Raw genomic sequence first — 11,340 nt, 5'->3', positions numbered from 1 at the left:
AACAATGAAACATCATGAAGCCTTATTAGTCATTTAGTAAAACCCACACACACAGACTTCAGCTCCATACATCTCCCAACCAACTTCTGCAAAAAAAACACTTCAACTTCTGGTTGCTTGGTTTGGCCTCAATCCAGCAATGCACTTAAACATATGCAGTGAGACTACTCACATGCTTAAAATTAAGCATGTATTGAAGTGCTTTGCTGGACAGGGGCCAGCGGGCATGGGCTCACAAATCACTGACGGATGCTGTAATGAAAAAAACAGACGTCAGGTTGGAAGGTGGCTCTGAAGCACTGGGTAGGGGACCGTGTAAAACTGCCTTGCACACAGCTGGTTGGGAGATTACACCAGTGTTATATGTTGGTTTAGATTTTGTAACTTTGAAACATCATGGAATCTTATTTAATCACTTAGCAGATTTCGCTAAAAAAAAAGTTCAGCTCCATTCAACGCCATGTCCCCACCTCAGCGGCCTGCTGCTTTGCCTGGCCTCAGTCCAGAAAAGCACTCAAGTACGTGCAATGGGACTATTCACATGCTTAAAATTAAGCACATGCTTTAGTGCTTTGCTGGACCAAGGCCAGAGGGTGGTCTTACAAATCGCTGCTGGGTGCCGGAACAAAGAAACAGATGGATTTTGCCTTTGCAATACTGAGTCAAGGACAGTGCAAAGCCGGCTTGCACAAAGCAGCTTGTGAGAAAGTAACAACTCCATAGTAAAAGCTGAGTTCTGGAAGGCACTTGAAAACGAGACACACGTTCTTGGTTGTTTTGTTATGTAGGCAGCCTTATTCCACGTGAAATTTCATATGGTGTTAGCTGTCATGCCCCTTGAACGTCACGTGTAGTGTTGGCTGGGTTCTGTGTAATCCATTTGTAATGGGTGGCACAGGCGCCGACTTTCAGTTTTCTAGATGGGTGGGTGCTCCATCCTGGCTCTGCCCTAGGGTTTCCAACTTTCTACTTGCACAAATTCAAACACCCTTGCCCTGCCCCTGCCCTGAGGCCCCACCCCTTCTCTGAGGCCCTGCCCCCACTCACTCCAGCCCCCCTCCCTCCCTTGCTCACTCTCCCCTACCCTCACTCACTTTCACTGGATTAGAGGGGTTGGGGTGCGGGTGGGGGTGCAGGCTCTGGGGTGGAGCCAGAAATGAGGGGTTCAGGGTGCAGGAGGGGGCTCCGGGCTGGGACAGGATGTTGGGGTGCGGTAGAGGGTGAGGGCTCTGACTGGTGGTGTAGGTTCTGGGGTGGGGCTGGGGATCAGGGGTTTGGGGTTTAGGAGGGGGCTCTGGGCTGGGGCCAAGGAGTTTGGAGTGCGGGAGCGGGCTCAGGGCTGGGGCAGGGGATTGGGGTGTGGGATGGGGTGCAGGCTCTGGCTGGCGGTGTGGGCTCTGGGGTGGGGCCGGGGATAAGGGGTTTGGAGTGCGGGAGGGGGCTCAGGGCTGGGGTACAGGAGGGGGTGTGGGCTCCAGGAGGGGGCTCAGGGCTTGGGTAGGTGTGTGGGAGGGGGTGCAGGAGCAGGCTCTGGGATGGAGTTAGAGTGTGAGAGAGGGTTCCAACCTGGGGAAGAGGGTTCAGGGTGTGGGCTCTGGCTGGGCGGCGCTTACCTCAAGCGGCTCCCAGTCTGCAGCACAGCGGGGCTAAGGCAGGCTCCGTGCCTGCCCTGGCTCCGTGCTGCTTCCGGAAGCAGCCAGCATGTTCAACCCCTAGGCAGAGAGGCCAGGGGACTCTGCACCGTGCGCACTGCCCACGCCCACAGGCGCCACCCCTGCAGCTCCCATTTGGCCACCGTTCCCGGCCAATGGGAGCTGCAGAGCAGGTGTTGGAGGCGGGGGCAACACACGGAGCTTCCCTGATCGCCCCTGCGCCTAGGGTCCAGACATGCTGGTCACTTCCGGGGAGCAGCACAGCGCCAGGGTACAGGGAGCCTGCCTTAGCCCTGCTGCACCGCCAACTGGACTTTTAACAGGCCCAGTCAGAGGTGCTGACCGGAGCTGCCAGGGCCCCTTTTTGACCAGGCGTTCCAGTTGAAAACCGGACGCCTAGCAATCCTACTCTGCCCCATAGCCCTGCCCCCACTCTGCTCCTTTCCCCAAGACTCCATCCTCACTCCGCCCTCCTCCCCACCTCCACTCCGCCCCCTCCCCGAGCGCCCTGCCCTTGCTCCACCTCTTCCCACCCCCACTCCACCTCCTCCCCCCAGTGCCTCCCACCCACCACCAAACAGCTGAGCGGCGGGGGCTGCTGAAAGATGATCGGCTGCTGGCTGGTGGGTGCAGAGTCGGCATCTATGATGGGCAGTATCTAAAATTGGTCTCTGGCTGAGATATGTATGGATTTCTTATACGTTATTGCTGATTTCAGAGTAGCAGCCATGTTAGTCTGTATCCGCAAAAAGAACAGGAGTACTTGTGGCACCTGAGAGACTAACAAATTTATTTGAGCATAAGCTTTCGTGGGCTAAAACCCACTTCATCGGATGCATAGAATGGAACATATAATAAGAGTATATATATATATACATACAGAGGAGATGCCATACCAGCTCTAAGAGGCTAATTAATTAAGATGCCCTATTATCAGCAGGAAAAAAAATTTTGTAGTGATAATCAAGATGATCGGTTACAGACGGTTGACAAGAGGTGTAAGGATAGTTATCATAAGGAAAGAGATTCAAGTAGTGTAATGACTCTGCCATTCCCAGTCTCTATTCAAGCCAGAGTTAATGGGATCTAATTTGCAGATCAATTCAAGCTTAGCAGTTTCTCGTTGGCGTCTGTTTTTGAAGTCTTTCTGATGCAAAATTGCCACCTTCAGGTCTGTTACTGAGTGGCCAGAGAGGTTGAAGTGTTTTCCTACTGGTTTTTGAGTGTTATGATTCCTGATGTCAGATTTGTATATTGCTGATGTATAGCTTCAAAACAATATTGTGTATCTGCACAAACATTGGCTGAGAGGTGCATCTTGAGAAGATCTGGTACAAGGTGGCATTTTTGCAAGAAATAACTGGGATTAAGGGCTATTTTTGCTGTTGTTTTTCGTAACTGAAAGTTTATCCTTCAGTGGAGGCCTTTTCCCTACAGTCTATGTAGTAAGGAGCTTGGGGTGTGAGGTTCTCCGCTCGGTGTCCCCCTCTGGATCCCTTGTTTTGGCTCTATGACTCTCAGTCCCGTCCTCACTTGCCGACTGGACTCAGTGGTTCCTCCCCTCGGTTGAGGGAGCTGACCTTTGATTTTGGGGGGACTGGACCCGCTCGGCCCGGTACGCACCATAGGTACAGCCTATGTAGAAGAAGATTTAGTTCAGTGGCTGTCAACCTTTCCAGACTATGGTACCCCTTTCACGCGTCTGATATGTCTTGTGTACCCCAAAATTCACCTCACTTAAAAATGACTTGCTTACAAAAATCAGACATAAAAATACAAAGAAGTGTCATAGCCACACAGTTATTGAAAAATAGCGACTTTCTCATTTTTACCATATAATCATAAAATAAAACAGTTGGAATATAAAGATTGTACTTACATTTCAGTGTATACTGTATAGAACAGTATAAACAAGTCATTGTCTGCATGAAATTCCAGTTTGAACTGACTTTGCCAGTGCTTTTTAGGGAGCCTGTTGTAAAAGTGGGCAAATCTCTAGATGAATTGATGTACCCCCAGGAAGACCTCTGCGTCCCCCCAGGGGTACACGGACCCCTGGTTGAGAACCGCTGATTTAGGTGCTGCTTCTCTTTGTTACCAACAGGAGTGAAGCCAGGTTACCCGCAGGAAAGATGCCTGCTCCCTATGCCAGGAAGCCTCAGGGTGCCCGTTTTTTTGACGGTTGATGGATGATTTTTCAGTGCTTGTTTTTGCAGTACTGCTCCAGTCCTCCTCCAACCCAGCAGAGTACCAGCGCTGGGCGGGGGCCGTGCCCAGGGGCCAGGCGGAGGGGATACAGCATTGCAGCTCTAGCCATCTGGGCCTGGTTTTATACCTGTCTCAAGAAAACACCATGAAAGGGGCCCACTCTGAAGTTTCCCTTATTCAAAATGGCTGCCATCTCCTATTACTGCCAATGGGTTGAAGCCAGAAAGGTCACTGCCATGGCCCTATGGTTGAGATCTCCCATGGAAGTGTGAGGCTGCCCTTAGTAAAGATGGCTTCCACCTCCCACTATTTTCAGTGGGACGGAAACCATGACCACAGGCGCACTGGCTGCCACGGCAGGATTCAGGGGGCTGGACAGGGCACAGGGACTGTGAGGAGCAGCAGAGACCCCGTGAAAGGGGGATGGGGAGAGTGAGGGGCAGCAGGAGGCAGATTTAGGGGGTGCAAGGGTTGTGGGGGGCAGGAGGGAGGGTGATGGGGGACCAGGGGAATGTGGGGCAGCAAGGAAGCTGAAGGAGATGCAGCCGGAGTGGGGGGCAGGAGGGAGGCTGAGTGGGGAGCAGGGTGGTATGGGGGCAGGAGGGAGGCTGAGGAGGGAGCAGGGGAGTATGGGGGCAGGAGGGAGGCTGAGGGGGGATCAGGGGAATATGGGGGCAGGAGGGAGGCTGAGGGGGGAGCAGGGGAATATGGGGGGCAGGAGCGAGGCTGAGGGGAGAGCAGGGGAGAAGTGTTGTATAGGAGGGAGGCTGAGAGGGGAATGGGGGGATTTGGGGGCAGGAGGGAGGCTGAGGGGATGCACAGGACAGTGATAGAGGTGGGAGGTGGAGAGGATTGGATGGCTGCTCCCCCAGCCTGGGGGTGGGGTTGGGGAAGGGGAGTCCCCTCCGAGTAGCCGGAGGAAGGAAGGCCGTGCTGCAGCGTTGCTATGTCTACGCTGCACTTTCATCGTTAAAACTTTCGTCGCTCAGGGATGTGAAAAAAACACACCCCGAACGACATAAGTTTAACAAGGAAAGCCCTGGTAGGGACACTGCTTCGTCAGTGGGAGACACTCTCCTGCCGCCAAACTACCGCCCCTCGCGGGTGGTGATTTTATTTTGTCCTCAGGAGAGCTCTCTCCTGGCGACAGAGGGCAGCTACTCGGCATCCTTTACAAAGGCGTGGCTGTCGCGTCACAGCTGTGCCATTGTAAGGTGCACAGTGTAGATATGGTCTAACTCTCGTGAACTGATGACCAGTGAGTGCCACAGGTGGACTGTGCATTGTGTGTAGTTCTTCCTCTGCTGCCTATTCATTTAATCGGGTGACCCCAGTTCTTGTGTTATGTGAAGGGGTAAATCACGTAAATTTACTTTCTTCACGCCATCCTGATTTGATAGACCTCTGTCATAGCCCCACTCAGGCCGAGTCTGAGTACCCAGCTGTAATAGTTTCAGGATTAATCTACTCAGCATTTTTTTTTTTTTTTTTGCATTATTCTTGTGGGTGCCATAAGTAGCAGAAAGTTTTACAATGCAGAGAACTTGCCCAGTGGAGTCTACAGCCAGAATGTGCAATGTAACACGTTATGTTCTGGGGGGATTCAAACAGCCCTTCACCATTTACTCCTATCCAAATGAGAATATTGGTCAATGTAATTTTTGTTACAATTTGTATAAAGAACTTGTAAGGGCATAATTGTATGTGAGACTGAGCGTATCGAAGTGTAGTTAAATAACGTTAAAGTAGAAGATATGGAGTTGTGTGAAGTCTGTCCTTCATTTGGATGTTGGAAAATACCCCTGCTCGTTATTAATGACTGTATTATTAATCAAATAAACACTGACAACATGAAATCTAGTCAATTTCAAAAAGGTCTCACTGCCAAATTGTGGGTGTTTTTTTGTTTTTGTTGTTTACAATCGTAGGTTCCTATTTTTCCAGACGTCTTTCTCTCCCTTGTTGCTGTGTGAAAGTCCGGCACAAGAAGCAGGGGAAAGTGACCGACTACCCAAGGAACAGTGTCACCAGCTTAACCCAGAGAGCCGTTGAATGCACAAAACTCACTGGAAGAACAGATTTTTTCTCTCTAACTTCTTTCTGCCACAGCCCTCGCAGATTTTCCTTTAGTAACTGGAGGTAAAACTCAGACAGAAATGTGATTTTAAGTTGATGATGTCTATTTAAGCAGAAGGCTGCATAGATCAAGATGGAGCATTGCACATTGGCACACACAGGTCCAGATCCCCAGCCCCTCCTCAGACCATGGGCTTTAGACCCTAAGGAGGTACCTCAGCAGACAAATACAGAAAACTAGGCATGTAACACCCTTAGCAATGACCCAGTTCTCACTGTCTCAAGGTGTTTGGCTACACTGTGTACATACCCTGAGACCTAAGCCACATAGCTTTGTGGCCAAGAACAGCTCTTGCCCCTCAGTCCCATGGAGGCCAGGACACAGATGGCTTGGGCCCTCCAAATACTGCAGCCCTTGATGTTCTGGGGCCTCCAGATATGGCCCCAACTTTGTCAAAGTGGCCTGAATCCTGGGACAGCTCTGCTGTGCGATCAGGCCAGCTCCCAGGTGGGGTCAGCGACTCCTCCCCCTCCTCACTGGGCTCCTAGGCAAACTTCCTTGGGGTACCGGCATCTCCCCCAGTTCCCAGGTGGGCAGTTTCCTGGGTCTCTAGACTGCTAGCTTATGTGCCTCTGCAAGTGTCACCCTTCGTGGGGTCTCTCCTAGGGGAAGTCCCATTCCTCCCACTGCGGCCACATTGCTGGGTTGGGAAGGGATCCTCCTGGTAAGTTCCTGTGGAACTCCCTGCACAGAACTGCCAAGCTTGCCCTGGTGGCCAGAGTGTGTGTATCTGTCTTCTACTCTGAGACAGGTTCCTCCCTTGGTCTCCCTGGATCCGCCTCAGTAGTTCACATGGGTGAGGGCCCCTCAGGCCCTCCTCTCCCAGCCAAGGGACAGCTCCAGTACTGAGCTGCTTCCAGTCCTGCCTTTGACCACGGAGTTTACTGCTGGGACCCGCTCCCCCTGGGCAGCCAGAACCCAAGCACCTCTGCTTCCTACTGCCTCCCTACAGGCCATCCCCATCTCCTTGGGGTCACCTCCACCTGCCACTGCATGGGGACCTTCCCTAATGCTGGGGTCGGGCCGGCAGCCAGTCCTGCACTATCTTGGGGTAGGCACGTCAGGCTGCCTGTACCTGCCCTGGGTCACCTTCTTTTGGCTATCCGTGTAGCTTCACCTCTCCCAGGAGCTCACTGACCCAGATCAGGGCCTTTGGGGGCCTCCCCTCACCCTGCCCCATCCAGTCTCTGGCTGGTCCCTCCAGCGTCCCTGCCAACAGCCCCAATGCTCCAGGGCGACAGTCAAATGGCCATAATGGAATTTCTTGTTTCTGGTGGGTGGGGGTGAGGAGAACAGAGGAGGGATTTGAGCCCTGGCAGTTTTTTGAGCCAAACTCCACTTCCAATGCTGGCGTTTTCTGCTGCTGGCCACGAGTTCCCAGACACCAAACAGAACTAGCTCGAGGGCGGCCCTCGAATCATAGGAGATGGCTCTTGAACTGGCTGGAGGCAGAGAGAGAATTATTTATGTTACAGTAGCATGTAGACGCCCCAGTCAAGACTCAAGGTGCTTGATGCTGTACACCTCTCACGATCTAGCACCACTGGGGGATGAAACAGACAAGTGGGAGGGGGAGAACGCTGGGGAACGTTCGAACAAGCATGATTTGGCAGAAATAAGCAGCAGTCGCAGCTCAGCGCCTGCCTGGCCGATATAAGCGGGCAGTGTGAGTCTTCGGGGAGAGCCAAGGGAAGATAAGGTGGTGCCCAACAGAAGAGCTGCAATCTCAACCCTGCCCTTTGGGACGCTTGGGGAAGGAGATGCTACAAGTCTGAGGCAGTTCGGGTTACAGACGCGCTCTGTAGCAGACATCGGCTGTACTAATAGTGACGTCTGATTGTCATTTACATCAAGGATTTTCACACTGCTCTGGCAGTCCAGGGGAGCCTGAAAATGGGGGGAAACGTAATTGATGCATTTTAAAGCCACTTTCCCCTGCTAGCGCTAGAGCCCGCCACCGGGGCTACACTTCCATTTTGAGTGCACTGGTCTGATCTGGACATTACCCCTCCAGCTCCAGGGCAGACGTCCCCTTTGTGCGACTGGGACCAGGCTGAGTGTCTCTGGACGGGTCTGTGTTGTTAGGTGGCTCAACTTCATACCCTTGCTGTGCTGGTTGTGTGTGAGGGAGGTTTATGTGCAGCAAGGCACAATGTAGTGTTGTTGTTTCAGCGGGTTTTTCTCCCCCTGCTCCTGAGTGGGATTAGAGCAAACAGAGACCCCTGTCCAGCAAAGCACTTAAGCATGGGAGTAATCCCATTGCACATGCTTAAGGCCCTGAACCAGTCGAGCACCGGGAGTCACGTGAGTAGCCAGCCAATGAGATGACTCACATGCTAAATTAAGCACGTGCTTAAGTGCTTTGTTGGAGTGGGGCCTAAGTGATTTGCTGGATCAGGTTTTTGGGTTTTTTTTTTTTTTCCTGCTGACAGCAGCAAGTCCTCGAGGCGCTGAGCCAGCAAGGCACTACAATGTGTGCTTAATTTTAAGCACGTGAGCAGTCCCATTGCACATGCTTAAGTGCTTTGTTGGCTCAGTGCCTAACTAAGCCGCAGGAAGCTAGGGGGTGGGGGAGGGGTCCGCTGGGGCTGGAGCAAGATGAAGCCGAACACCGTGAAGTGAAGCCTGCTGGGGACTGAATGAGACCCTGTGAGATGTCAGAGTCACACGGTATAAAGCAGCCAGCCCCAGGATAATTAACACACGGCTTTGCGGTGGAACAGTTCTGGTTCTTCCGCACCCTATACACCTGACACAAAGCCCCAACAGCAAGGAAAGGAAAAGTTAAACTACCTGACGGTACGTAGCCTCTACTCTTCTACCCAAAGGTACACAGCTTCCCACTGCTGTACACCAAAGACTACACGCCAACCATCGCTTTAACTCTAGGGATACCAGCCTTCTTGCCCTCCCGGTACCTAAGCACCCTCATCCACAATACTGTCAGCCTCAAGAGATCAAAACTCATGAGTCAGACCCTAAAAATCGTGAGATTGGCCCCAAAACCATGAAATTTTTAAAAAAATAAATCAAATCATGGTGTAGTCTGTGCTTTGACATTTTAAACTCCCCTCTATTCCTCTGCCAACCTGTGTGATAACTTCAGGTTGAAAAGTCAACCTTTAACACATACAAAATACACGCCTCAACCTGGCTGTCCATATGGAGATGGCACTTACCCTCTTCTTGTCCCTAAGACAGGGGGACTGCCAGCCATTTCCTGTAACTGTCTTGATCCAGCAACGCCACTTTCCTGCCTCCCCAGTCTCCTGCCCTCAGTGCCCCGGACCTGCTCTTTGCTCTAGGGTCATGTGTGGAAGGCAGGGCTCAGTGGCAGGCCAGGTCTGTGTCCTCAGCCCTGAGGCTCTCGCACAGAGCTCTGCCCAGCCCTGACAATCACGGGACTAGAGGACCTTCTCACATTATCACAACAGCTCCTTCTGCAGCACCAAAATCCTATGGACATCACTGTTTATTTCTCTCCATTCTGAGGGCCGACCATTTATTCCTACCCTTTGTTTCCTATCTTTTAACCAGTTACTGATCCATGAGAGAACTTTCCCTCTTATCCCATGACTGCTTACTTTTCAAAAGTCAATTTAAATTAAATACATTTTTTAAATGTTTTGATATTTTTTGTTTTAAAAATCTAGAACTGTTATGTGTTTTGGCGTAACTTGCATTATCCGTATTTTAAGTTTGCATGATCCTAACAGAACATTTAATTTATTCATATATGTTTTATATGTTTCAGATCAAAGTGAAAATGAGAAGACAAAAATCAATGCTACAATTTTTGCACTCAAAGACCTCAAAAACCAACCAAGATGAAGAACACATCAAGAACCCAGAATATAGCAACATGTCATCTCAAGGTTTAAGTGGTGTATCTACATCCAACCAGTCCAAAGCACAAATACAGCTACCTACTGAAGAAACAGTCTGTCCAAAACCTAAAGCCAGTTCCCGATGTTTGTCGGTCAAAGTTTTCCAATTTAATGAAGTTACAAAAGATGGTGACTGGTGCACCTCTTGCAAAAAAGCTTATGAAGAAGGAAATCTTCCTAATGCTACAATTGGTAAAAGTGGAGGAGCTTGGTTTGCCAGATCAATCAGCAAAGCCAATGCTGGCAAACTATGTGAAAAGGCTACAAAACACCAGGCCTCTGGATTGCACTGACATGCAGAAAGCCTTATTAGCCAGTCAAAGCCAATTTTAGAAGTATTTAATGAGGCTGTTAAGAATGCTGGAGACACAACACAGTTTATGTGAACAAACATGGCTGTCACATCATACTTTGTATTTAAGCAAGAGATACCACATACTACAGACTGGAGGCCATGTTAAGTGCATTGTCACTTATTAATCCTGAAGGTGGACACTGATTCCGACCAAGACCAGCATATGCTCATTATCTTTCTGCAAGAAACTCAACCGACTGGTTAGACGCATGCAGTGCAACAGTGAAAGACTCAGCAGTTGGAAAAGTGAAGAACTCTCTCACCACAGTCAAAAAATTTGCATACATGGCTGATGAATGCACCGATGCAAAAGGGTGTCAAGTATTAAGTCATTGCATATCTTATCTTGATGTCAGGGGTAGGCCAGTAGATGCATTTCTAGATGTTCTGGTTATAAAAGACACATCGGCTGCATCTGTGACAACCCACATCTTAGAAGAGTTAAATGCTTGTCGATAGAACCCCAAACAGATGGCTGCTTGTGCATTTGATGGAGCTGCAAACTTCTTGGAAGACCTCGTGGAGTACAAGCTTTGCACAGAGAAAAGTCTAACCCTAATCTCTCCCATACACACTACAAAGGCCTTCTACTCCAACTAGCACTAGTATGAGCTGCAGACTCTTCAAAAGACATTTAAAAAGACAAAAAATTTAGGGTTACCATACGTCCGGATTTTCCCGGACATGTCCGGCTTTTTGGGACTCAAATCCCCGTCCGGGGGGAAATCCCAAAAAGCCGAACATGTCCGGGAAAATCCGGCGCCGCTGGGCCGGGGGCTGGCCCGGGGCCGGGGGCCGGCGGTGCTGGGCGGCCAGGGGGTGCGCCGGGCCGCCGGGGGCCGCCGGTGCTGGGCGGCCGGGGGGTGCGCCGGGCCACCGGGGGCTGCTGGTGCTGGGCGGCCGGGCTGCCGGGGGCCGCTGGTGCTGGGCGGCCGGGCCGCCGGGGGCCACCAGGGGCCGGCGGTGCTGGGCGGCCGGGGGGTGCGCCAGGCCGCCGGGGGCCGGCGGTGCTGGGCGGCCGGGGGGTGCGCCGGGCCGCCGGGGTCCGGCGGTGCTGGGCGGGCCGGGGACCGGCGGTGCTGGGCGGGCCGGGGGTGCTCG

This window comes from Malaclemys terrapin, chromosome 2 (genome assembly GCF_027887155.1).
Source record: "Malaclemys terrapin pileata isolate rMalTer1 chromosome 2, rMalTer1.hap1, whole genome shotgun sequence".
In the NCBI taxonomy this organism is placed as follows: domain Eukaryota; kingdom Metazoa; phylum Chordata; order Testudines; family Emydidae; genus Malaclemys; species Malaclemys terrapin.
The sequence above is the reverse complement of the archived record's forward strand: the minus strand, read 5'-3'. Positions refer to the sequence as shown.